Source organism: Acanthochromis polyacanthus, chromosome 8 (genome assembly GCF_021347895.1).
Source record: "Acanthochromis polyacanthus isolate Apoly-LR-REF ecotype Palm Island chromosome 8, KAUST_Apoly_ChrSc, whole genome shotgun sequence".
Lineage (NCBI taxonomy): Eukaryota > Metazoa > Chordata > Actinopteri > Pomacentridae > Acanthochromis > Acanthochromis polyacanthus.
In genome coordinates, this window is record NC_067120.1 from 25,361,109 (window position 1) to 25,379,693 (window position 18,585).

Below are 18,585 nucleotides of genomic sequence, written 5' to 3' on the forward strand. Positions count from 1 at the left end.
GTTTTATAAACGAGGCCCCTGCACTTTTTTTTTGTTATTTGTGGCACTCAGAGTTGTTCATTTGCCCATATGGCATTGTCAGAAATGCAGCATTTTGTAAAGAAATGCCGCATTTGTTTATTAGTTATTGATTATCAGAAATCATAGCAACATAGAATCTGTCCATTTAATATACCCACAAACAAAATGACCTTGCACTGAGCACAGGCGTGTGATATGCATGTGCATGTTATGTATGGATATCAAATCGCGTGACCTAAATATGTAGCGGCTGGCGGAATTGATGGGACCCGGAAACACCCTAACAATTTAACAACTGTTCCTTGTATCATTTCCAAAAGAAAAGTTCTAAAATCCGCAGTGGTGGATTTGTAATAGGATCGGAATTGTGTGATCATCAGTGTAGCAAGACTGCAAAGGCTCTGGAATTCCTGAGCTGATCAAAACTCAGGTAAGCTCTCCCTCTCCAGCACTGACCAACACCCATCTCTATAGGAAGATTGAGACATTTGTATTTCTGTAGATTTTCATTCACAGAAGGATGGAGCTCCTGTGAACATTTAAACCCCTGGAATAACTTCTTCTTTTTAAAAGACAATGACTTTCAATTATATGCTATGGATGTTTGTTTAATGAACTTTCATGCTAAAATCCCTTTTCAGCTTTAGGAGACCCTCAGCCGGAGACGTCTCTGCATTCCACAGATCAGATAACAAGTCGTAAAACTTTATGGCAGAAGGCTGGAACAGAGAGAGACACTTTCTTAACTGAAGAAACTAATTACTTCAAAGTTCATATTTCTGAGATTTATTTTGTTCTTTCCTGATTACCAAAGTTATAGTGAGATTATATTGTACATCATATCCGAATTTGACAGTTATATCTTTCACAGAAGCTGATTATTAATTTGTGATGTTTAATCTGATTCCTTCTTTATTACTCCATTTAGGTTGAATGATGACCATCGTATTTACCTGTTACCAAATCTCTGACTTGTTGTTATATTTTCACTGTAATACATATTTTTAATGTCATAAACATAAACATATAGTTATGAATGAAATGATTCACATAATATGAACATATGTATTAATCTACACATTTAGGAACATGCCTGTCTCTTTCACACAACTGAAATATGGTGGAGAGATAGACAGATCGCGTTTTAATCGTTTAATATCCCAATGTTTTAATTCCCTCTGGAGTAGTTTTCCATCTCTCCTCTTTGAGACAAAGGAAGGGGTCATGTTACCACCCAGAGATTCACGCCGAAGCTTCCCTCCGCCTTGGGGTCCTCCCATGGTCCCTTTGGCCTGATATAAGCCTAAGCAGCCCCCACCTTCGCTCTCTTGCTATCTTAGCCCTCTTGCTCTCTTACCGACCGTCTCTCTTACCCGCTTCACTTCCCTTTCTTCACTACCTGAGGAATCCATAACAGAGATTCACATTATTTTCTTACCTAAAGCGCGTTTTTCCTATCTTTGAAATTCCCTCACCATCTAAGTTTGTTAACTATTTATCTTTTAATGTTTTTGTAACTTAAGGAGACATTTTGCTCGTTATTCGTTTTAATCTGAAGAACCGATTCAGAACCAGCATTTATTTTTCTTAATTTTGACCGTTTTTCATCAACACCCATTTTTCTTGGCTAAAGCCTGAGAACCATCATTTTTAAGCACTCAGCTGAGAACTCCGGAGACCTGCTGGATCAGGTCTTTGCATAGAACCGATCAACCCGCGGCAGGACATCCAGGCGGCCATAACGACGACACACCGCTCCGAACCTGCAAGTCCAGACGGTTGTGCTGCGAATCTGAAGGCCCCACCAGTCCCAGCCCATGACGGTTCACTTCAATAACTCCAGCTGAGTTTGCTCTGATTCCATTCTATGGGTGATGTACTAACCGCTTGGTCATTTAATTCATTTAATCAATTTATTCTTTTACAAATCATTAGAATTCTTAATCCAAATTACCGGTTACCTCGTCAGGTTAGCTCTGGCTAATCCTCACCATATTTCCTTCTCTCTCACACCTACTTACACACACACTCCCACATTCCACGCACACACGTAGTCCTGCACGCACACACACACACCATATCTACATTGTACATAGTTCACTTGTCATTATTTTCATAGAATAGTTAATAAATACCTCATTTTAGATCAAACTACAGTCTCAAGTGTTTCTTTGTGTAGAATGTGGTCAATTTAACCGAGGATTCAAGACTTTTTGACATGAGATTGATCAAAATTTTTATGAATATTAATTTTTTATTAAAATTAATATTTTTCCCTAGAGATCTAGGGTGGTGCCCCAATTATTAATAACGAGAGCTATAAATCATAATGTAGTACCGCTACATCAGCAGGCAGCTGACGTAGTATTCACTTGTAGTCATACAAGTCTTCAATGCCAAAATCCAATCAGTGGGTCCTAGTGACATTTCTGACTTTCACTGAAAATTCATCCAAATCTGTTTATCCATTTTCGAGTAATGTTGCTAACAGACAGACAGACAAACAGACAATCAAACCAACGCAGGTCATTAAATAACTCTGCCGCATTCTTTGGCGGTAGGGTTACCACCTGTCCCTTAAAATACGGAATCGTCCTTTATTTGACAATTAATTGTAGCATCCTGTATTGATTCAATATGGGACGCAAATTGTTCCGTATTTTCATAAATGTCCCATACAAGTCTGTCACACACGTATCAAAACTGCTTTATAAACAAAACAAAAAAACAGGAAATATTAAGGGCAGCCAGTTTCATCTTCGTTAGACCTATGTAGCAAGGACCCGATGCGAGGTCCAGCGGATACACTTTTGTCTTGTCACGGGTTTCCTGGTTACAGACGCTGCTGCTCCCGCGAGTTTAAAAATGTCTACACCCAAAACTCCACCACATCCAAAGAAGCAAAAACATTTTCAAAAGCACAGACTGGAAGACTGGAACCCCTGGTAATAGATACAGGGCAAACTGTGGTTTCTGTTGCTCATAGACTAGCTGAAGTAAGGCAGCATCAGGAGACCAACATGTAAGAAACATGAGAACAGAGAGAACCCAACCAGCAGGTCACAGTTCATCATCATCTAATCATCTCCTGAAGTCCCTTTGGTAAGGGACATCAGTACATGGTTGTGAATTTACCAGAGGATGATTATAGTCAGACTAATGTGGCCGTAGACTCTACAGTATTTTAGTTACTCAATAAATGCCTAAGTTGTTTAATAGTACTTTAAATGCTTTTAATTTTTTTAAATATCATTTATTTAATAGCCTATATGTGATTAATAAATGGCTTTTACCTATCTAAACAAAAACTCACTCAGAACTCTGATATGTTAACGGCACTAAATATATAAGTCAGTAAATACATTCATACACACATAAGTAAGTTAATACATTCATTGTGTTAAGAAAAGATTTAGATGAAAAAAATATCTGTAGAGAATTTCTTTGTACAGCATTCTGCATTCAATTGTTTATGTTTTTGCAGAATCCAGTATGGTTGGCCGTTACGTTTTATTAGTATGGTTTCACTGTTTAAAATGATGCCACATCTTTTTAGACAGATCCTGTGATCATAAAACAATACCAAACTCTTAGTTTTGCGTTAATAAAGCACTTAAAGCTTTAAGTATAACTACATGCTTTTTTCAAAATTAAATATACCACTCCTTGAGTGGTAGTGGCCCCGCGTTTGGTAAAGTTGGAAAGATATTCACAGATTCAAACTTCCAGCATCAGTAACTCATTAGATATAGGTTGTCAAAACATTAACAATGCCTCTTTCCCATCGTTGTAAGGCAGATGATGTGCTACAAGCCCAGTTTTATCTAAAGTAGCTGTCTTTCAAGTTGCAGAAATAATGTTGGTGTCTATGGAGGGAACAGGTACGGTCCGCAAATTGCAAAACCGCTGCAACAGCGAAGAGAGACACAAATATTCAATAACCTCACTCTGATACACTGCAGTGTCAACAGAACCACTGCAGCCTTCAACTGGCTCCAGTTGACACCAGTGTCATTCCTGCAGCTTGAAAGACAGCTACTTTTGATAAAACTGGGCTTGTAGCACATTATCTGCCTTACAATGAATCGAAAGAGGCATCGTTTATGTTTTAACAATGTATGTCTAATGAGTTATTGATGCTGGAAGTCTGAATCTGTGAATATCTTTTCAATTTTACTGAACTGTGGCCCCGAGGAGTCGTGGTGGGCGTCCTTTATTTTCATTTCTGAAAGGTGGCAACCCTATTTGGCGGAGTAAAAATCACCAGGGTAGGGTCTCAGCTTATACAAATCAATTCTTGTCTTGAATTTTCTGAACAACAAAACTACCTTTAAAAGAAACAGTGAATGGTGAAAAATGCTGAGGAATGTGAATCATTTTGTTGGCCAACATTCTCAGCTTCGGTGCTGATAGTTATTTATGTTGGCTGGTGTACTCATCAATCAGACGCTGTTACAACCTCGTCAAATGTCATCCTGTGACTGAATCTTTGGCTGACAGAGCTCTTATGAGATTTACAAGGTCTTATAGAAGTTTAGTGTACTTAATCAACCTCAGACAGGTGAACTGTCAGACAGTCACAGTTTATCAGCTGCAGTTTAATATTTTGTCCTCAGGTTGAGCTTTCAGCTTCACTGCTTAAGAAATCAGAAATAAACAGGCCTGTTAGTAATTTGAACAGTTTGATTAGCTGCTTTTAGTTATGTTTTAGTCTGTTATTGCTGTATTATGTTTTATACATAAGCTTGTGTATTGTCTATTCTCACGTGAATGACAAATATTGTGTGTTCATGGTGAAGCAGGATGAATGAGTACTGCATCCTGGCTTTGGGTTGGCTGGTGTTTTGCTCCTGTGACTTGCATTAACCAATCATGTTAGAGGACACACTATAAAGCTGGGCAATGGTTACTCACCGTTCTCTTGCTTTGACATCAGGAGCATGCCCCCGCTCCCCTCACTTCCTGTTTACATTTTGCCGACAGGTATGGTAGCAGTTGCTGCATCGTTTGCCCTTTGTTTAAGGCTGTTTCCATGTGTTGTGGCTATAGTAGCATTTATTGTCCTCATAGAGTCACCGTGGTGCGTCAGAAGTGAGCCGCACACAGGCTGTGTTTTGTGTGTGTCCAGTCCGACCTGTGAGCAGCTCACGGCCAGTTACCGGTAGGCCTCTTTTGCTTGCTTTTGCGTGCTGTGGTTATGTTGCATGCATATAATAGCTTGTCATTTTAGGCTGTTACTTTGGCTGCAGGTCGTTCCCTGTTCTTTCCTTCTGGACCGATGCCGTGGCCGCTGTCTGTCTGGAGCTGTACGAGCTACGCTGGATCACAGACACAGGAAACGCTGCTGCTTTGCCTTAGTGGGTTTATTTTGCCTTAGTGGGTTTATTTTGCCAATGTTGGTCAGCATTGTGGTGGAAAGACAGGGATAGGGCTAGCTGAGTGGATTGAAGAGGTACCGACATGTATGAGATTGTGCCATTTGTCCATTTCCGATCAGGCATTTTTTTGTTTGACCATCTTGGGGGCACCGTCCAAGTGCAGAACGGGGAGACCCAGCAAAAATAACTTCTGTGCTGCAAGAGCTCTATGGTTGTTGTGACTCCTACGTGGCCCTACAGGAGGCGTTCTTTTTGAGACGACAGCAAGAGAGAGACCCTGCTGGAGTTCTCCCTTGCACTAATGGGTCTTATGGCGTCAGTGAAGCAACGTGCACCTAGTGGCATGGCTAATGCAGAGATTTTGCTGTGCGACCAGTTTGTGGAGCACGTTATTGATAGTTCCCTTCGTCAGGAGTTGAAACAATTTGTGCGTAAACTTGTGTCCTCTTGTCCCCATTTAGATGTAAACATGGGTGGAGTCAGCATTCCTTGATACTGGTTCCATGGTGTCCACCGTAACAGAGAGCTTTTACCATCAGCACTTTGAACCTTGGGGTCAAGAAAAGCTTCAGTCTTGCCACTGGCTTCAGCTCAGGGCAGCCAACGGGTCGGCCATCCCTTACATCCAACCCGGTCTCACAAGGATTCGTGAAACTGTCACGTAAATTAATCTATGGTTACGTGCGCACCAACACGATTTCTCATGTTTTACGTGTTGCTCACAACGAAATTCAAACCAATGTATTTCAAGCAGAGGACTTTTCATGCCACTCAGAACGTATTTCAAACGAATATTTTTAATGTAAAAGCGTTGCGAATCCAAGCGGAGGACTTTTCATGCCACTCAGAACGTATTTCAAACGAATATTTTTAATGTAAAAGCGTTGCGAATCCAACGCTATATTTTGCATTACATCGTCCCATATATATATAATGTGATGCCTTTATTTTTGCTGCAGGATTTGGGTATTTGAGATTTAAAAACGTTAGTGTTTGTTTGTTTGCAAACGGGTTTGATTTTGTTTTCATATCTGAATCTTAATCACACCTGAATAGAATGTTTAATTAATCAAATATTCCTCGTGTGTCATGTTTCTCCTCGGTCAGATTTAAGCGAGTTACGTAGGGCATTTTGAATCGGTATATTATATTTTTAATGTAAAAGCATTGCGAATCCAACGCTATATTTTGCATTCGCAGAGGCCGGCAATTAGATGTGGCTTCGGGTCAAAATTTGTGTAAACATTATTCGGCCGTTTGACCGACAGGCCAGTGCACTGGTATTTATTAAATAATTTTGATGAGTGGGTATCTGATGCCTATATAGCTCAGCACGTTAAGCAGGTGACTCAAATACAAGAGTTGGTCTTGGACGTGGGTTTGATTCCGGTCTGCTTTATTATAATATTTGGGAAGTTTTTCATACACAAATGCAGATTTCTAAACGGACTGCTGTAAAACTTTTTAACATGACTGAAGATATCAAACTCATGGACAACTCCTAACCCATTGGACATTCATGCGGACAGACTCCTGTTTCAATTTAAAACAAAACAAAACAAAACAAAACGTGCAGCACTTCGACACCTTTCTTCTTCGGTGGTGTCTGTGTAAAACAATGTCCATAATGCAAACAGCACACCTAGCGCCATGAAGCACAAAATGCAGGTGTAAATCAATGGGGTGCTGAACATAGTAATATTCATAGCGGAAATAATAGGTAATAGAATATTCTGAAATGAAGCTCGACTGTAGACAGGTATTTTGCAAACACTGTAAACACACACACACACACACACATTAATATATGTTAGAGAAGCAGATAATGGCAGTAAAGTCAATTATTTTAATAATTTGAAGAGACAATATATGATTACGCTATATATACATATATAAACAAAATACTGACTAATGAACACATATTTCTATATAAAACTATATATATATATATATATATATATATATATATATATATATATATAATATCATTTTCTGACATATCTTTTTTAATATATATGTATGAATTATATTGATAGTCTATATGTGATTTATATAATAATTTTCTCTGATACATAACTTATCTATTACATATATATATATATATATATATATATATATATATATATATATATATATATATGTGAATGATGTTGATACTCCATCTATGATTTATATGTATTAATTTTCTCTGATATATAACTTCTATCTATTGTTTTATCTAAAAATATGTGTTCATTAGTCAGTATTTTGTTTATAGCGTTGGATTCGCAACGCTTTTACATTAAAAATATTCGTTTGAAATACGTTCTGAGTGGCATGAAAAGTCCTCCGCTTGGATTCGCAACGCTTTTACATTAAAAATATTCGTTTGAAATACGTTCTGAGTGGCATGAAAAGTCCTCTGCTTGAAATACATTGGTTTGAATTTCGTTGTGAGCAACACATAAAACATGAGAAATCGTGTTGGTGCGCACGTAACCATAGATTAATTTACGTGACAGTTTCACGAATCCTTGTGAGACCGGGTTGTTACATCGGCTACTTGGAACTTGAAATTGAGCTCTGTGGCAAGTTAATGGAACAGTGTGGGGTTTTGGTGGTCAAGGACCCTCCTGATGTCTGTTCAGGTCCCCGGTGTACTTGGTATGAATGTTATACGTAGATGTTACCATGTGCTCTTTGGGAACCATGGCCTGGCTTTGTTTGACTTGCCATCAGTATTTGAGGCTCCTGGAACAGTTGTGGAGGCCCTGCAAAAGTGCCACCAGTACAGCGTGCAGGCTCCTAAGCAGATCTTTGGCAAGGTTAAAGTGGGTGGCAGGAAGGCTTGGCGGATCCCTGGTGGCGTGATGCAGGTATTCCGGCCACGTGCTCCGAGCAATACTCGGGTAACACTGTCTTGTTTGAGCTTTGGACTCTGGCCTTCCTGCTGGATTACTTGTCTCTCCTGCTTTAGTTCGAGTGATACAGGACATGTCTGAAATTTCCATTGTGAATGTAGGATCCACTGATGCATTGCTCTATCGTCATACAGTTGTGGGCAGCCTGGATGAGATAAATGTTGAGACATCCTGCTCGGGTCACTGAGGTGCCATCTGGTCTGGCCACAGTGGCATCCCAATCAGTTTCTATTTCTGTACCGGAGCAGATAGCAGCCATGGATCTGTCTTCCTTGCCTGCTAGGGAGCAGGATCAGGTACGGTCCCTTCTCACAAAGTATACTTTTGTCTTTGCAGCTCATGAGGGGGACCTTGGCTATACCAACTTGATCGCTCATGACATTCCTCTCCTGGATGACACATCTGTTCGGAAGTGCTACCAGCGCATTCCACCATCTGATTATGAGCTCGTGAAGGAGCACATCCACCAGTTGCTTGACACACAAGTAATCAGAGCAGCAGTCCTTATGCGTCTCCTAACCCTTTAAGGTTTGGGCAATTTCCGCCCGAAATTTCTACTGAGATTTACAGAAAGTAAATTGAATGCTGTTCTTGAACTGTTTGGAGTACATGCATGGTTGGGGTCTCATTTGAAAGCTGACAACCTGAATTTTCACCCAGTGCAGTCAGAATTACTCTAGGTGCTACTGGCACAGAGTATTTCATGTTGGCACACACTGAATTAGGATGAATTTTTTTTCTCGCCTACATTTTTTCCCTAATAAAACACCTGGAAATCAGTGTGGCAGCACTGTAAGAGCTTGAAAACACAATATTGCAAAAGCCTGGGGTCTTACATAGTTCAGGTCAAAATTTCAGAGCAATACTACAAGAAATGAGTGTTTCACACATGTATTTGTACTGATATGCTCCGCCCCTGTCAATGTTGGATACACTCTTTATACACTGTGCACACTCTCTACAGAATGGTATAAATTCATTTTCACTTCATTTTCCACTTCATTTTCATTCCAAAAACTCATAAAGAACTCAAAAAATCACTTCAGATAGGCTTCAGTGTCGATCACACACACAGATTGAGAGGAATACAGAGAAACAGCAGGTGGAGCCCGGAGCTCACGAATGAAATATCATATAAAGCCGCTGGCAGAGGCGGGATTTATATTCAAGCCATTCAGCAAGCTCATTGGCTACCAGGCCTGTCAATCTAACGTTTCCTCCGGCGTGATTTGCTGAGAAACAAGTCAATCAAGTGATGTAATCGATATCTGTCAGACTCGGCCATGGTTGGCTATATTGCCGAAGTAGGCGGAAACGAGTCACCTGATTGGTTGAAGTCCGGTTTGAAGCGGTCGAGAAGCCTCCAGTATCCATTTTGAATCGCGAACAAAGAAAATAGGACCGTGTATGATAAAGTTATAATAGAAAGATGCAATGAATATGAAACGCACAGCGCCACCACGCGCCGCGTGCACGCGCACGGAGCCAATCATTTTCTGGATTTTTTACCTATTTCGAGACATGTTTTGGCCAAAGTATTATACTGGATTGTTTCCTCTGGATGGCTAAGCTTGGGTTCTGGCCGGTTTTTGTGGATTATCTTCTTTTATGACCAGAAACGAGCGTCCAAACTGCGTCGACAGGTGAGCTGTGCACGTTTACATGACTTGTTGTTTGTTGGATAAATGTGTTTATATTACCCGCTGTGGTAATCACATCTGAAAGTGGTTTATACCGGCGGATTCATGAGAATCTCAGCTTTCTATGTGTGTATAGTGTTTGTATAATCGTGTTTGCAGTGTCCTTCTATTTAAAAAAAGCGTATACCGATAAAAAACGGCCCGCCCGCGGGCCGGCGTACTTTAGAAAGATGGTAGTCTCCGCATGTGCATTGACTACGGGCAATTCAAGAGCAAAACTAGGAAAGACGCGTTTCGTCTTCCTCGTATCGAAGAGTCCCTTGATGCCTTAACAGGCGCTCGCTGGTTCGCCACCATGGACCTTGCCAGTGGTTACAACCAGGTTACAGTCGCAGAGGTAGACAGACCTAAAAAAGCCTTCTGCACTCCATTTGGCCTCTTCGAATGGAACCGCAGGCCTTTTGGCCTTTGCAATGTCCCAAGCACCTTACAGAGGTTGATGCAACAGATCTTTGGTGATCAGCAATGCCAGTCATTGCTGCTGTTCCTGGATGGCATCGTGGTTTTCTCTTCCACCGTTGCTCAACACTTGGAAAGGTTGGAAGTGGTGCTCAGACGGCTGCAACAAGCGGGACTCAAAGCTAAACTTACAACGTGTGCCTTTTTCCAGCGGGAAGTGCGTTATTTGGGTCATGTGATCTGTGGCCAAGGTGTTGCTACAGACCCAAGTAAGGTGGAGGTGGTGGCGAATTGGCAGCCTCCAACTACCATCTCCGAATTGCGGTCAGTTCTCAGCTTTGCGAGTTACTACCGCAGGTTTGTGGAAGGTTTTGCCAAATTGGTTACCCCTCTCCACAGGCTGGTGGCAGAGTTGGGGGGCTCCAAGTCTGGGAAGAGATCAAAGCATGACGGGGCTGAGAAGTGGTCCAACGAATGTCACCAGAGCTTTGAGGCCCTTAAAATCGAACTTACCACTGCACCTGTGCTGGCTTATGCAAACTTCTCTCTCCTTTTTATCCTTGAGGTCGATGCAAGTCATGTTGGGAGCGGTGCTGTCACAGGAGCAGGGTGGTAAAGTCAGGCCGATTGCTTATGCTAGCAGAGGTCTGCGGCCCACTGAGCACAATATGGACAACTACAGTTCCATGAAGTTGGAGTTTTTGGCACTCAAGTGGGCCATGACAGAAATTCAGGGAGTATCTGCTTGGTCATAAGTGTGTTGTTTATACAGACAACAATCCACTTTTCCACCTGTCATCAGCCAAGCTTGGTGCCAGGGAACAATGCTAGGCAGACCAGCTTGCACTCTTTGATTTTGATATTAGATATCGCACAGGGAGGGTTAATAAGAACGCTGATGTGTTATCCCGTCAGCATCCTTCTGGTGTACAGGACCTGGAAGCTATGCTCCCTTGCACATCACTTCCTGAACCCTTGCAGCAAGCCCTACAGTTGGTCCAAAGCGACCCAAGCTGTTATTGCAGCTTTGCCTCATTATGCCCCTGCTGACTTCTGTCAACGTCAGCAGACTGATCCCGTTATCCAGGAAGTCTTGGTGTTCTGGACCCAGCAGTGGCATCCAAGCCACACAGAGCGCAGACAATTTTCTCCACCTGCATTGGCTCTTCTCCGCCAATGGGATCACTTGGTGGAAAGAAGTGTAATCTTGTATCGGCAGGTCTGTCGTTCCGAAGGTGCTGCAGAAATTTTGCAGCTACTGTTGCCGACTGCCTTGAAAGAGGAGGTGCTAACTGAAGCGCACCAGAGGCATGACCATCAAGGGGTTGAGAGGACCCTGGAGCTGCTACAGCAGTGGTGTTATTGGCCAGGCATGTCCTCTGCTGTGGCACAGTGGTGCCAGTATTGTGACATGTGCCAGGTTGCCAAGAACACACAGCCAGTTGCTCGCAGCTTCATGGGGCACTTGCTGGCCTCTCGACCAAATGAAATCCTAGCCCTGGATTTCACTGTTAGAACCCACCCATACTGGGATTGAGAACATCCTCGTCATGACTGATGTGTTCAGTAAAAATACAATGGCAATCCCTACTCGTGACCAACGAGCCCCCACTGTGGCTCAGGTTTTGGTAACGGAAAGCTTTTGTAAGTTTGGTGTCCAGGCCTGCATACATTTTGATTAGGGCCGTAAATTTGAAAGCTGTCTGATTCAGCGGCTGTGCAGCCTTTATGGCATTGAGAAATCTCGTACCACCCCATACCATCCGGCTGGCAATGGGCAGTGTGAACAGTTCAATCGAACTCTTCATAACTTGCTGCATGTCCTGCCTGTCTCTCGGAAGCAGGACTGGCACTCCTGTCTGCCCCAGCTGCTGTTCGCTTACAACACCACCCCCCATCAGTCAACCGGTGAGTCTCCATTCTTCCTAATGTTTGGCCAGGAGCCCCGTCTCCCAGTTGACTTTTTGTTGGGTCATGTCCAGGACCCTGTTGGTGGTGCTGTTACGGAGTGGATTCAGGAGCACCAGACCTGCTTACAGATTGCCTTTGAGGGTGCCCAAGAGAAGCTGCGGGTCGCGGCAGAGCGCCGAAGAAACAATCATGATCGGCATGTTCATAATGCTCCCTTGCGGGAGGGCCAGTGTGTGTTGTTGCGGGACTTCAGTGTGAAAGGGTGTAGTAAGATTCAGGATCTGTGGGGCTCTGTAGTGTGTAGAGTCCTAAAAGCACCAAAGGACAGGGGCTCTGTGTACACCATTGCCCCTACAGGTGACCAGTCTAAGGTCAAACATGTCCATCGTACACAGGCAGTGGACAGTGCTGGTGTTTCTGATTGCGCTGCTGCCCCTCTTTTACCCTGTCCTGATCAGGAACCGATTTATTGGTTGTGAGGCATGACATCCCTCAAGCAGCTCCTGGTCGGACAGCTGCAGTGACCCAAACCACAACTTGGTTGCTGCTTCCACAGGCTGACTCAGTTCTCCCTGGACAGGGTCCTTTAGTGACTCCCTCTGTCACAGCAGACTTGCCTTCTGCGCCATCAGTGGGACGTGGTGCCGTTGGTCAGCTTTGTCCTCTTTCAGGTTATTTGTGTTGGGCTGCCTCGGCTTGTCTCTGTGGCTGCTGTCAAATGCTGCTTATTTAATGTTTGTATGTATGACAGCAGGGTATAATTTCTTTCTTTCTTTTCTGCGTTTTTTTTAGTATTTACTGCAGTCATGAGGTCATGTATTTGTTAGGTATTTTCTTTGTCTGACTTATGTTTGTCATGTGACTGCACTTGATTAGTTATTTTGTATTATCAGTGGATTTGGTTTAGTTATAAATTTGAGTTTATTAATTCTTTAATTGAACGTTTCAGTTTTCATAACTATTCTTTTGGTTATTAAGTAGTTTTCCTCAGTGTTTGTGATTATTTTATTTTGTCAATTGAGTTTTTGTAACCCTGCTAATGAATATCCCTTCCCTTTATGATTTGTAGGAGCGGTGGGCCTACGGGGGTGGGAACTGGTGTCGCCAGGTGGTGGAAACCCCTTCCTGTGTGGCGTGCTGCTCATCCCCTGGTTTTGTTTTGATTTTTCACTAAGGTGTGTGTGCATGTTCACATGTGAGTGAGGTGATTTCTCCTGGGCTCCTTTGTGATGCCCGTCGGCCCAAACCTCTGCCATATATGCCAAATAACAATACTAGACTTGTTTAGGTCAATAATACCTAGACTTGTTTAAGTCAGCAAATTTAATAAATTTAGCGCATTTTAGTTGATAACGATAACAAATTCATTCATGAAATAAATCGACAAATTTAATTAAAAAGCGGGCCGGATGTCCGGCGGCCGCAATGGCGGCCGCAATGGCGGCCGCAATGGCGGCGGCCGCAAACGCCGATGGACAGCTTAGATCGTCACGAATCCGCCTAATTTGCATAGGAATTTAAAGAATGTGCGGCGGCCGAAGCGGCGGCCGCAAACGCCGATGGACAGCTTAGATCGTCATGAATCCGCCGGTATAAACCACTTTCAGATGTGATTACCACAGCGGGTTTCGCTCGTGGTGAGCGGCACGAAAAACATGACATCGTGTTGGTGCGCACGAAACCGAAACAAAAACTGACGTGACAGTTTCACGAATCCCCGTGAGACCGTGTTGGGTATTGCCAACATCTCACAAATCTCTCTTAGGTTCAATTTCAAGTCTGCAGACCACTTGATGTCATTGTGAAGATCTGTAGTCAGTGTTTCCACCCATCCTTCAAATGGCTCGCAGAACTTTCTACAGGAATTATGCACATGATGACAAGAGTCTCCATTGATGTCTAGGAGTTGGGGAGCCTTTTCACTGCGAATCTTCACCTCCAGTCCATTTTTAGATCCCCTCATCACAGCACAGGAATCCATGAGGACAGACACAAGATTACCCCAAGGAATATTTTTGTCTGTAAAGAGTTTCTCCAATGCTGAAAATACACTGGCTGTATCCACTTTGAAGAGTTCTATTGATTGAAGGTGCTCAATCACAATCTGTTGTTGTTTCAGAGACACATAGCTCACTAGGATGGCCAGTATTCTTTTATCTGCGTTGCTGGTGCTTTCATCAATGTTTAGGGAAAAGGGCCCGTGTTGTGCTCGATGGTTTCATCTGTGAAAGTCTTCCCCAATCCATGGGTCATCTTGTAAGAGGCTGTCTTTCTTTCCAGTTTAACATGATTTAAGGCTTTTGGGTCTTTTGCTGTGTTTATGATGACTGGGGCCAACATCAAAGGCAGACTGTGTTCAGCAAGAACTTCAAGGACAAGTGCCTGTTAAATAGAAACAAATTTATCAGTAAAAATGACAGAATTTTTAAACATCAATTGATACATAATTAAAGACAGTAAAAACAATGTAAATTTATTCATTACAACAATGTTTCTTGAAGGTTTAAAAAGTATTCATTTGTCAATTCATTATCAATTTTACAAATGTACATATAAAATAAATAAATCACTTACTGTTGGATGTAGACGATTTACAGAAATGACTTTTTTGAAATAAAAACAGCGGAAATCCACCATCACTGAAACTCCATGCAAAAAGATCCCAGGCTGGGATTTGAACCAGTGATCTTATTGCTGCAAAGCAAAAGTGCTAACCACTGTGCAGTCCCCCTCCAGTCCTTGTTTTTTTTTTTTTTTTTTAAAGGAATAAGATCATGACAAAAATCATGTCTTAAAGAAGAATCGAGTAATAATAATAAATACTGAGATGAACTGAAATCTCTTTATTCACAAGTTATTTTTCATGACCCAGTGGCCTTAATATTCCTTCCTATTGTGTGACTTCACAGTGTCTAAGCCTGAACATTTTATAGACTACTTTATGAAGCAGTTCATGAAACATTTTTATATGTAGCAATCAAAGCAATAATTGGCAGCTGGCAGTTGATTCAGCAGTACTGTTATTCTACAGACATCAGTAGAAAGCCATTCACACTGACACACAGTTGTTTTTATCTCCTCCAACTTCCCTGTTGGAGAACAAACATTTCATCATCCATCAATAGAGAAACCACAGTCAGTCTGTTGGTTCACCTTCAGCTCTAAGCAAACAGTTTGTGTTTGTTGCTGGAGGTTATCTGGTTTCGCCAGGTATCATGCCGCTGCCAATTCCCTGAAGCTGGGGATTTTCGAGGTGAAATATCTATCCCGCCTGGATTCAAAATCAGAAGCAGCTTTCAGAGCTGTGTTTGTAGAGTTACACTTACAGCTTAGAGAGCCCCTAAAGATGTTACTACATAATAAAATCAAGTATCAAACAATGTTTTGGAAACGACTGAAAATGGGAAAGATCTGGACAAACCAGGAAATCCTAAAGGCCTCAGTGTCCCTCACACAAGCTAGTTTGTATTACATCATGTGACATGTTCTGAAGTGCAACACATGAAAAATCTTGACCTTCTAGCCACATTCCAATTTCAGTTGCTGTTATTATTCCACCAAGGAATGAGGCAGAGTTATGTGATGATTGCCATTGATTTGTCTGCCTGTTAGCAACATTACTCAAAAATGGACAAAGATTTGGATTAAATTTTCAGGGAAGGTCAGAAATGACACAAGGGCCAAGTGAGTAGATTTTGACAGTGATGTGGCTTATAGTCTGAATCCACAGGTTTGTTAAAGATTGCGAGACAGCAGCATGGTGTCACTGTCAATGACAAGTAAACACTATGTCAGCTTCCTGATGGAGATCACATAATGGAGATGCCACTACAAAGTACTAGTAGTCCTACTAGTACAGAGATATATTTGATGAAAACCTTGCTCAGGACCTTAGACTAGGCTGAAGGTTCACCTTCCAACAAGACAATGACTCTAAGCACACAGCTAAAATAATGAAGTAGTGGCTTTGGAACAACTCTGTGACTCTTCTTAAATGGCCCAGACAGATTAAACCCAATTGAGCATCTCTGGAGAGACCTGAAAATGGCTACCCACCAACGTTCACTATCCAACCTGAAAGAACTGGAGAGGATCTGCAAGGAGGAATGGCAGAGGATCCCCAAATCTAGTTGTGAAAAAGTTGTTACATCATTCCCAAGAAGACACATGGCTGTATTAGCTCAAAAGGGTGCAAGTACTCAGTCCTGAGCAAAGGGTCTGGATATTTATGGCTATGTGATATTTCAAATTTTTTTTTAAATAAATCTGCGAAATATCTACAATTCTGTGTTTTTTTTGTCAATATAGGGTGCTGTGTCTGCATTAATGAGGAAAATGAACTTGAATGATTTTTTAGCAAATAGCTGCAATATAACAAAGAGTACAAAATTTAAGGTCTGAATACTTCCGTACCCACTGTCGGCAACACACACTTGTGCTCAGTAAAAGGTCATTTTGTTCGTGGGTACATCTATATTAAATAGCCATATTCTATGTTGCAGTAATTGTTAGGATTGGTGGGAGTGGTGAACCCAGGTGCAGACAAAGACATAAACTTAATGCATAATTAAAGGATTTATTAACAAAACCAAAAAACCTTTAACAACTGAAAGCAAGACTTGGTGGACCAAAACTAATAGAGGAGGGAACTCAGGAGGGATAAACTAACTACACAACGACCACAGGAAGACTGAGAGAGAAGACCAAAACTAAATTAGACATCGACAACAGCTAGACTAAAAGGGAGACAAAACTAAACAAGACAAAGGCTACAGGAACACTAAGAGACTACAGCAGGGGAAACTACAGCTAACTAAAGAACAAAACTAGGATCTTACAACAATGAGTCCAGTGGGGGTAGTCCGGAGAGGAGATGAAAGATGACAAAATCCAATAACTGAAAGTCCAGCGGAGGAGGGTAGTGAAGAATAACTGCATGTTTTGTCCTACTATGCACCAGCGAAGGCTGAGGGGAAATGGCCGAGCTTAAATAACAGGGAAGGGGACCAGGTGAATAGAGTGGAGCTGATTGCAACAGGTGAGAGTAATGCACTAATCAAATGATGAAACCAAGGGACGAGCGAAAGGGAGAGAGACAGAAGAGGAAGACAACAGACAGAGGGAGACAGAGACACACAAACCAAACCACACAGACAAGCCACAAACACAGAAGGAACCAACAGGCCGCAAGAGGGCTAAATCCTGACAGTACCCCCTCTCTACGTGTGCCTCCAGGCGCACAACGAGTCGACACCAAAAGCACCAAGAAGAGGAGGGACAGAAACAAAAAAGCCAAGCGACGCAGGGTGGGTGGAGGGGGTCAGGACGGAGGGACAGAGACAAGAAACACGAGAAGGGCGGGTGAGGGGGTAAGGACGGAGGGCCAAAAAACAACCAGTCCACAGTAGTCCCGGGCGGCACGAAGGCGCGCAACAAAGGGCAAGTCCAAACAAAACAGCGTCCCAAGCAAGACCAGAAACCAAAAACAAAATACACTCCAAGAGGAGGGCGAAACCACTCTGGAGGCCGTCCTGGCCGGAGACGGCGGCGAAACCACTCTGGAGGCTGTCCTCGGCGGCGAAGGCGAAGCCCCTCTGGCGCCCGGGCTGGAGACCGGCGGCGGCGGCCGCAGGCATAGGAACAGAGGATTCCACTGGAGGAGGGCCGGCTTCGGCGGCCTCGACACTCGGAGGGCCGGCGGCGGCGGCGGCCTCGACACTCGGAGGGCCGGCGGCGGCGGCGGCCTCGACACTCGGAGGGCCGGCGGCGGCCTCGACACTCGGAGGGGCGGCGGCGGCCTCGACACTCGGAGGGGCGGCGGCGGCCTCGACACTCGGAGGGGCGGCGGCGGCCTCGACACTCGGAGGGGCGGCGGCGGCCTCGACACTCGGAGGGGCGGCGGCGGCCTCGACACTCGGAGGGGCGGCGGCGGCGGCGGCGGCCTCGACACTCGGAGGGGCGGCGGCGGCGGCGGCCTCGACACTCGGAGGGGCGGCGGCGGCCTCGACACTCGGAGGGGCGGCGGCGGCCTCGACACTCGGAGGGGCGGCGGCGGCGGCCTCGACACTCGGAGGGCCGGCGGCGGCCTCGACACTCGGAGGGCCGGCGGCGGCCTCGACACTCGGAGGGCCGGCGGCGGCGGCGGCCTCGACACTCGGAGGGCCGGCGGCGGCGGCGGCGGCGGCCTCGACACTCGGAGGGCCGGCGGCGGCGGCGGCCTCGACACTCGGAGGGCCGGCGGCGGCGGCGGCGGCGGCCTCGACACTCGGAGGGGCG